The sequence below is a fragment of the Podarcis liolepis genome (assembly GCF_965112155.1).
Source record: "Podarcis liolepis genome assembly, chromosome: 17".
In the NCBI taxonomy this organism is placed as follows: Eukaryota; Metazoa; Chordata; class Lepidosauria; order Squamata; family Lacertidae; genus Podarcis; species Podarcis liolepis.
Window position 1 is genome coordinate 30,685,582 of NC_139571.1, and position 10,765 is coordinate 30,696,346.

Here is a 10,765-nt window from a genome sequence, read left to right on the forward strand (position 1 = left end):
GAGGGTTGTGTTTCACCTCCATCTCTGCTGATATAAACAATATCTTTCTCCTCACTTTGTTTTTCCGTGTTGTCAATTCCTTGTCTGAAACAGAGGCCCAAATCCTCAGCTGGGGTTAACTGAGTGATTTCCGCTGCTTTCAGTGGAGTCCTGCCAATTTATACCAAGACTGCTGCAGTCCTAAAAACCACTCATTTCATAGTAGGCCGACTGACGTCAAAGAGATCACTCCAGGATAATTTGAGGGAAAGATGTTTCTCCCTTGATTTAAGGAGTTTAGCTAAAGCAAGGATCTGGTCCCTGGATATGGGCGCCTTTGGGAAAGGATATAGTTTTCTTAATCTGTTGATTCATTATCTTCCACACTGTGATCTCATTTTTAAAATAATAATAATAATAATAATTCCTTAATAACTGCTGTATCATTGCTAAAGGTGAAATGAAGATTAAAAGAGAGCGTTGCTGGATCTACTCAGCAGGATGACATCTGGAATAAGAGGAGAGACCCAAAAAAAAAGGCATTTTACCAAAACCTAGCTGTCATTCCCTTGCCAAAACCTGAATGATATTATCTCTTTATCTCTGCAGAATAAAGGGTGTGTTTGTTTTGTCTCAGGATGGAACTCATGTACAGCTTTCCTGACAATAACAAAGCATTATCATTCTGTGCAGTTGCTGAAGGCCAGGTCCATACACCCAAGCAAAACAAGAGCTCCTGATAGGTTGGCCAGAGGTAGGAGTAACAAGCTACATCTGCTGACATTCCCTCTTCTACACAACTCCCAAAGGTACAGGAGTCCTGACATCTTCTTCTCCTGGCCACCTAATGGCAACCCAACAGAAGGTCTTGCTGGATCAGACCAAAGGCCAAATTCTAGTCCAGAATTCTGTTCTCAGTGGCCAATCCAATGCCTATGGGAAGCTTGCAAGCAAGGCTTGAGTACAGCAGCACACTTCACAGTGATTCTCAGCCACTGGTGTTCGGTGCTGGGCCTGGGGGTTAACCCAAGCAACGCAGTCCAGGTCCGGTCCCAAATGCAAGGATTCCACAAGGAGTCAGTCCAACAGGGCCTAGGCAGGTCACAAAGGTAGGAAACCAGGCTAGGTCAGGCACAGGGTCTCAGGCAGGTTCCAGCAAGCTGCAATATTGCTCCTGCAATATTATCTTTGTTGGGGTAGCAGCTGGTCCTGATCCCCCGGTGACTCACTTCCCTGTTTTGCCTGAAGGCAAGCACTCGTCCTGCGAGTACTCAGGTCTCTCCTTCTCTCAGATCTGAGTCTCTGCAGCTCGGGAGATGTCGGTGGGTTACTAGACCCAGGGGCCGCCTCAGCCTCTCCTGACCCAACTGGTAGTGGAGCAGCTGTACTTGATTGCCCAGTTGAAGGCAATGAGGTAATCCCCGCATCTGGAGCCAGGGCAGACTCAGGCCCCTGACTCGGCCCAGCTGTTGCTTGTTGCAGGGGAACCTGTGCAGACTGGGACTACAAACTCAGTTCAGATACCACCTGAGGCAGACGATCCGGTGCAGACTGAGACTTCTCCAGTTCCAAGTCTGAGCATGCTGCCTCCACCAGTAGAGGTAGAACTCAGCCATTGCAGTTAATAACTGCTAACTGGAGCTCCTCCCCCCTCCCTGCCACTAGGGAAGTGAGGAGAGGAGGTGGCGGCAGGACCCTGGCCATAGAGGGGAGAGAGGTGGAAACTTCCTGTTTCACCTTTTAATAGGTAGGGAAGTGGTTAAACATTTAATTCCCTCCTCCCCCAGCCAGTGGCGTAGCGTGGGGGGTGCAGGGGGGGCCGGCCGCACCGGCCGCAACATCTGGGGGTTAGGGTTAGGGGGCGCAAATCCACGGGTTAGGGGGCGCAAATTACTTGCCTTGCCCCGGGTGCTCACAACCCATGCTACGCCACTGCCCCCAGCCTGAAACTGAAGAATCCAGCAATGGTTACATTGTGCTGGGAACTAGCATCATGCAGGAACTAGGAAGCAGGAGTATCCTGACTGATTGATTGGCAGCAGATACGTCTGTGTTTCCTGCTTAGTGCAGCCACCACCTGCTCAAAACAGATGTGGAGAAGACCCAGTAGATATGACTGGCTTGGAAATCTTGGGTCCAGTAGTCCCCTGTTTGAGTAAAGCCACTGGCTTGCAGATCAGAAATAATCTAGTGAAGGAATGTTATGAGTTCTCTGTCCCATCGTAGGATCCAACTGACTCTTGGAGAACGTGTAGCAATACACACATAAGTGTGCACTTCTGAAGATCAGATGTGTTCATGGAATTCAAAACATCTGGTTGACATTACTGTACTAGCCTTATTGGAATAATTATTTAATTAGTCTTCTTTTCACTTTCTCCCTCCTCTCTCCTGTTTTCTTCACGATCCTCTTCCCTGGCTGTGAAAATACACATGCAACAGTAGCCAGAAACCATCCTTCATCACATGAGCTCTGTATGTAAAAAAACAAAATCTCAATACTGTCGAAAGAAACGCAAGAGATCTTTATGGGTTTTATAGCTGAGATTCATCAGTATCATTCCTGTACCTTTCTCTGTCTTTAATTAGCCATCCTCGCTTTATAAACAAACCAACTGGGAATAAACCTTTGCTGCATTTTACAAGTGTTCATCAGCAAAACATCCTGACAGCTGTTGTGCAGGTTCCTACCTCTCAGATCAATTCTAGTTCTTGATTTGGGGTCAGCTCTTGTTTCATCAGCCAAGTTCAGAGTTCCAGCAAGAATCCTTGACTCCTGCCAATTTCTCCTTCATGTTCTACTCTAAAGACCTTTCAGAGAATGCAGCGATTCTCTTCTTTGGCTGATCTGTCATCAGACCAACTGGGACAAAGACTCAGCCTGAGTGCTTTTCTAAAATGGGGGGGGGGGGGGAGAGAGAGAGAGATAATCAAGTTTTGAAACCCTGCACCTAAGTCCTAATACATATACACCCAGTATGTGGGGTGGGGGGGGGGGTTAGTGACCCTTTCTCCAGACATGCTAGTTTCCCAAGGTTGTTGTTTTACACAGGAAAGGATTCAAATATGTAAAATTGAATATGCAGTCAGTCAGATGTGCCACTGCAGGAAAGCTGTGTGATTCCACTGCAGGTGTCTAACAACTCTGATTTTTGGTCTATTACCCAGAATGTTAAGCCCGTTGAAAACAACAACAACAACAACAACAACCTGACAGATGTTCAATTAAGGGAAGGACAATAGGTCTTCACAAAGAGTCCTTGGGAAACCTACCACTTATAGAGAGTAAATTATTTTTATTTATTTTTAATAACATTTTATTCAAAATTAAAACAAAACATATTATCGAGAAATATATCATCCTTATCCCCCCCCCATTTCTCCTCCCTCCCCTCCCTCCCCCCACAGAACCCACCCATCCCCACCCCCCGACTTCCCTCAGTTCCAGTCTTTGATTTCTCTAAAAATGCTGTTTTCTGCATGTTACACAGTTGTATAGATCCTCAAACTATTTAGCTGATTTTTATCAATAAAAAGTTTGTGAATGTTTATTCAAAACCAGCCAAGGAGTTCAGTTCGCTTTGTTGCATCTTCAAATACTTTGTAAAGGGTTCCCATTCATCTTTAAAGTCACAGTTATCCTTGTCCCGTAGCTTGTATGTCAGTTTTGCCAGTTCTGCATAGTCCATCAATTTTTCTTGCCATGATTCTTTAGTTGGGGTTTCTTCAGTCTTCCATCCTTGTACTATTAAAACTCTTGCAGCCATTGTCGCTTACATGAAGATGTTTTTCAGCTTTTTTGGCAGATCTTTCCCTACAATCCCTAATAAAAATGCTTCAGGTTTTTTAACAAATGTTAAATGGAACATTTTCTTCAATTCGTTGTATATCATTTCCCCAAAAAATTTAATTACCTTACAATCCCACCACATATGATAAAATGTCCCCTCCTTTTCCTTACACTTCCAACATATATTTGAACTAGTTTTGTACATTTTCCCTAACTGCACTGGTGTTGTGTACCATCTGTACATCATCTTCATGTAATATAGAGAGTAAATTAAAACACAAACAGATAATGTTATGCAAGCCAATCTTGCAAGTCTAAGTGTGAAACATCTCACTGCAATCCATCACTATAAAATGTACAAAATACAGCAGACACCAGTTGTATTTGTACACGAGTACTTTCCCTTATAGTTCAGTGTTGGTGCAGATCTCTTCAAGATTTTTAACAAAAGCCCTGCAGCTGGGAAATCAATGGTGGAATGAAATTCAAATCCAGGGATGAGACTCTGGAGAGGAGTCTTACTTCCAGCTAATAACTGGTGTCCATTCAAAGCATCTTAAGTAATTCATATGGACATCAGATAATTTGGACATCAACTAACTTTCACAGGGGTAACATCTGTCCTTACTGCATATCTCAGTTCCTCTGCTCTGTGAACAAAGTAATAATCAGATGCACAGTTCCCTCATAATTTAAGTCCCCAGCTGGGCATTCGCAAATGAAAAAAATGGAGGAAGGATCTTTAGAGGAAAAATTCAACAGTCATTATACCTCAATTCCTTTGTTATCACTTTTCCTTCTTTCCTCCCATCCTTACTTTCCTTCCCTTTTACCTCAACCGATCAACCACCAAACCTGCCTTATAAATATCCCTCAGGATTCTCTCCCTTACCAAATTAATGATTTATTGGCTAATAAAAAAATACATTATCCAGATTCTTCTCAGAGGCTATAACCATTTCCATTAGCAATCTGAGAACCCATCAAGGTGTATTGAGTGTTTTACCTTGAAAGGCACTCAAATCATTAAAAAAAAAAGAAATAGAAAAATTAATAAATGAAGAAGAGCTTTCATGGGCAAAATTCTCCTTCAACCTCTGTTTGATGCTTCTGATGAGTAAAGTCCATTCTTCTTGAGAGGCAAACTTCTTTGCACAATGAGATTAAATGATGAATAACACAGAGTGCTGTGTGATACAATATATATGGAGTGAGACAATTCCTGTAGATAGTGATAGGCAGATTAACCCTATCCTGGTCTCTAGAATGATTTGCCTGGCAATTCAACTACTGCACCTGCAGCTCTGCCAACGAGGGTAAAAGTTAGTGACTCTATTGGTGCAGCAGTTTTGGGAAAAACTGGACTTTCTGTGCACAGTCTTGGAACAAACAGTTTCAGAGAATCAGAATCTATGGGCATTATAAACATTGAGTTTAGTTAGTGCAGAAAACCACAATATTTAATTTGGATTGATCTGAATTAACCTTTGATATTAGCCTTCTGTATTACCTTAATTTGAAACCGTATTTTTCAAAAACTAGAAAGATGTGCAAGTCACATTGAACAAGTTTATTAAAAGGGGAGGGAAGTACAAATTATAAAAATAAAAATAAAATTATATTCAGTTTATTGAAGGGTAAGGAATGAGCTTTTCCTCTGCCTTCAGTGTTTCCATATTTCTTATTTTTCATTCATTTCATTCAGCCTTTATTGGTATAATTTAGGCAATAAAATCATAAAAGAGACAGAGAGAAAACCACCCATAAAACATTGGTAATCCAGACAACACATAAATGTATAAAAGGGCTCAGTAGCCACCATTAAGTAAAATCAAGTAGTTTTAAATTTGATCTTAAAAATCTTGGCTAAGTACCCTGAAACAATCTCAGTAGTTTTGGGTATATAATTATTGTACAGTTATCATGTCCAGATAAAAGGCACATTTGATGGGGAAGTTCTCTTGTGCAAGTCCCATTGAAATGAATGGGGGTTGCATAGCAGCACTGTATGCAGCTCCTGTTCATTTGAGTTGGGAGTGGATGCTGGTTTTTGCGTGTCAAGGCCCCCAAGAAGAAATAAATTCACACATACACAGATTTTGGTTTAAGGTTAATGGGCAAAATTTAGGCCACAACTTTATTGATTACAGGAAATGTGAGCAGTATTGGCTTAGGCCTTGGCAATAAACTCTGACTCCTGCCTACCTTGCAGGGAGATAGGAAGGGTAAATCACCAATGAGGGAGCCATGTCAGTGGAACCGACCTGCAGCTCTCCTCAGTGTTCCCAGAGGCCTGGCATAGCCCTAGAGCCTCAAGCGGACTTCGGACAGGATCCAGGCCCTGGATTCCTTTAACGGAATACCCTTGAACATAGAGGGGCAGGCAATGGCTGACCTCCCCTCCCCACCCCACATCAATAAGCCAATGCCTAACTGCCAAACCTTACAAGTTGTGACGATTGCTAAGAGGTAGGCGAAAACCAAGTGGCCAGTGCCAATCTGCCAAGTGGGGAAAAATCCTACCCATCCCCTGTCCCAAGACAGGCAACCAACCAAAGTCCAGAGGGACCTAAAATGAAAGGGAGGGTGGGCAGCTGTTCAGCAGCACAAAGCAGGTCCTCAGCACACATTGCACTGCCACTTTTATAACCCCCACAACCACCCCACTCAATCGTGATTGGCCAAAAGAGGCCTGGGGTGATCGTGGTACCACCCTGGCGTAAAGGGCATCACTCCCCCCATGCCAGGGAAGGAGGGACTGTGTTGTGGGCCCGCCCGCAACCAGGACCATCCTTTAAGATGATCCAATTTCAACAGGATTTGCATTTAAGAACTTCCTGTGGCTTTAAGACATAAAAAACCCCAGTCCCAACATCATACATATGTTACCTTATCAAAGGATTCATACTGCATCAGAAAGATTCTTGCATCATGGATAACAATAGTTAAAGCGAGGGGAAACAAGGCAAAACTCGTCTGGTTTCAGGTTTCCATACAAACTCTAAAAATTCAGAACGCTCAGTGATTTCATCGGGAGTAACTTGCAGGATAATTGGACCCTGACTTGCTCTGAGAGGTTTGCCAAAGTTCATGATCCTGAGCTTAAATTCTGAGCCACTCAGAGACAAATTGTGGTTTTAGGTGAAATTAAGCCAAACTCAGTGGTTTAGACCCCAAAACAGACAAGCTGGGTTTTGCTTTGATTTTCTTTTCTTTTGCTTTTGCATTTAGAAAGCGGAACTGAAACCACACAAATGCTTCATATGTAATCATAGCTTGAAATGAGACACAGAATGTTTTTAACCTTTAGTTTTCCTAACTTCAAGATCTTGCCCAAAACTGGATGCTTTAGTTGATTCTCTTGCATTACCAGGGTTTCGATGAGAAGACCCTCAAGAGTGGCTTTCAATTCTACAATGCTATGATTCCATGAACCCATGTCTGATGTCACCAGAACCATACTTAGACCCTTATTATTATAGCCCAGGCATCCCCAAACTCAGCCCTCCAGATGTTTTGGGACTACAATTCCCATCATCCCTGACCACCGGTCCTGTTAGCTAGGGATGATGGGAGTTGTAGTCCCAAAACACCTGGAGGGCCAAGTTTGGGGATGCCTGTTATAGCCTAAAGGATGATTTCCTAGGGGCATACAGCAAGATTCAGTTTGGACCCTAATTCAGAAATGGCCTACCTCAATCTGGGACAATTCAGCTTGGGTTCAGCCTGCCCAATTCAGCTTGGGTTCCATCAAAGCTTGCTTCATCTCCTCCCCTCAAAAAGTCCATTTATTATGAGGAAATCAAATAACAAATTGCTATAACTTCCCCCCTTTTCACAGAAGTGGATGAAATTTGAAGGCAGAGTAGCTAAATTCTGCCAATAGGTCCAGGGACATTTTTGCTGAGAACACACACACACTGCAGCTTTTTATGTTATGGGGCAATTGGATAAAATTCATGTGCAAGGTTGTCCCTTCAGAGGATCTTGTCAAATTTCAGGAATAAAGCTGTTGTGATTTTCCTGCAAAGGCAGCCATTACAGTTTTAAGGTGAGGTTTTTTTAAAAAAAGGAATCACTTAATCTTCACTAGGGTTTGTGAGCAATTTGCCTTAGAATCCCAGACCTGAGGGAGGTAGTCTTGGATATGAAACCTGACAAGTTGTCATCCTCCTTATCTCCATCTGAAACTAGGCTGAAGTGTGAGCTTGCACTTAATCCTCTATTCTTTCCTTTACTCCCTTCCCTTCTGCTGTTGTTTCTCCTCTATTAAAATTTAGATTGTAAAGAACCACATAAGCCCACTGATGATTAAATGGTGATGTTGATGGTTAGAATCAGCATGGTAACATTATCTTGTCAAATGGTCCTCAATGGGCTGATTCTGCCTGTAGATCAGTTGATCACTGTACATTTTATGACTGGCAACTGAACATGTGAGCCAACTCTGTTGAGAAGCGTGGTGTTTAAGATTATGAGTAAGACTGCATGTGTGTGTCATCTCGGCCATTATCTCTGTGGTGTCATATTCACAAATGCATGTCAATGTGATGCTGTAGCCATCAAGAATTCAGCATGCTTCAGACGCCCACCCTCTGTAATGTTTATGCCGAAAAAGGCCTACACAGTTTAAATTTTCTTAAGATTAGCCTGTCATTTTAATGATAATCTTATACGGTTGTTGAGGTGTTTAATGTTTTGTTGTATTTGTATATATGGTTGCACACTGCCTTGATATTTTGCATACCAGGGGTATTAAAATACTTAAATAAATAAAATGTGAGAACAAGGCTGAAAGTCTCATTAGATTGGAAAGAATGCACATAACCTATGGGATGTTGAAAGCCAAACAGCTGTGGAGCCAGAGGCAACAGATTCAGTTTCTAGGATAGGAATAAAAGCCTCCCTCATAATGTTGCTGTAATAAGGCAAGAGAATAAGCACAGATGGACAAGGCTGATGACCTACAATGTCTCCCCAAGGGAGGGAGGCCTCAATGTAAACAACAGCACAAATCAGCTGAATTGTTGCATGTGCAACCACCAAGAGGAAGGTCTCTGAAACATCAGGACTGTTTTGTTGTTGTGCATGCTCGCATTCTCACAGGATTATTCCTGCTTAAAAGGATTTTAATTCTTATTAGTAGATAGGTAGCCGTGTTGGTCTGCCATAGTCAAAATAAAAAAAAATTCCTTCCAGTAGCACCTTAAAGACCAACTAAGTTAGTTCTTGGTATGAGCTTTCGTGTGCATGCACACTTCTTCAGATACACTGGTATCTGAAGAAGTGTGCATGCACACGAAAGCTCATACCAAGAACTAACTTAGTTGGTCTTTAAGGTGCTACTGGAAGGAATTTTTTTTTATTTTAATTCTTATTATTACACAAAGAGACTCAGCCAAGAGTACAGCCTTCTCTAATGTCATATGCAAGATACAGTGGACAATTTCAAACATCTTAATACGAAGGACTGCTCCTAGAAACATCTTAAGAAGAATGCATTTATCAACAGTTGGCACATTAGGATCAAATGAGGAAATCAGTCTCCAGTCATACACTTACCTGGGAATAAGCCCCTTTGAATCCAGTGGGGCTAACTTATGAATATCCATGCACAGAATCGCACTGTATGTTGCTTGAGATCCCTCCCACAGCATTTTAATAAATCAATATAAAGGCATTTGTTTCTCTGGTTCTGTTTCGTTTTTTAAAAATTGGAATACACTCCTGGGCCATAGAAGCTTTTCATCTGATTCTCCTTTGCAAATTGCTTAATTTAGACAGTGTTGCTTCTGCAGCATGGGATTCAAATCAGAAAGCACTGAGGCAGCCCAGAAAAGAGCTCTTTGCCTGCTTTGTCCTCACAACTGCAAGTGTGCCGCAGGACAGCTATTCCACAGATTGTTTGGAAGAACAGGGCAGGGAAAGGTTCACCCCTTGAGAGATCTTCTGTATTTGGGCTTTCAGTGCCTTCATCTACCTGGTATGCAGTTGTGCTGCACACTACTCCTTTTGGCAAACAGCCTGATAACATTTTTGAAATTCAGCTGAAAGTCTAATGAGAACATGATGTAATGGAGAGAGTCACTGACGCTATTGTTTCCCAAAAGTCCATTTCTCTTTCTCTCTCCTTCCTTGTAGATTCCAACAACATAGCAAATTTTTGTCTTTCAAAAGAAATTCATGGGGAGGGGGATCCAGGAATAAGTAAACATGCTGGGTAGTCATCATTTCTCCTGAAATTTATAGGCACATCTTGGACCGCTATGCAGAAGAGATTCTTTCTTTGCTTTTTTCCAAGGGATTTATGGTTGCTTACAATCCCTTTATTCTGAACCAAATATTTCCTATCAGTTTCAATGCATCCTACTTTGCTATAAACAGTATGAGTCTGGAACTGGAACCAACCAAGTTTTGGGTTTGGTTCCACACCATCCCAAACTCTTGAGTCGTGAGAGACTTCGGGGTTCAGTTTCCTTGGAATGAAGGTCAGTGAAGGCCAGTGCTATCTTTCTAGAAAAAGAGGTGCTGGAACTCACCATGAACGCCTCCCTTGTTCTCTTATAATGGCAATGGAACCCACCTGAGAGGTGCTGGAACTGAGTTCCAGTGAGTTCTGGCTGAAGAAAAGCCCTGGTGAAGTGTCTTTAGGATATATGGTTTTATTTACACATATATGCAACCTGATGGAGGAGCTCACTGCATTAACACCTCATTAGTTTCAGCTTTGGATCCAGCACAGAGCAAGCATGACTCTGTGTCTTCAGCTTCCAGTCTGCTTCCAGCTCAGTCACAACTCTATTGCAATGGTGGGAGGTCCACCCATTTGTGGACAAGCCAACTTCTTCATTGGTGCTTAACTACCCAGCCAAAGTCCTTACCTTAATATAGGAACTGGGTTGGCAAGGTTACTCTTATGCATTCTACATACACCCCACAGATACAGGATCCCAAGAATTGGAAGGAACTCAGGGAACTTTTTAGACTCACCCCCCA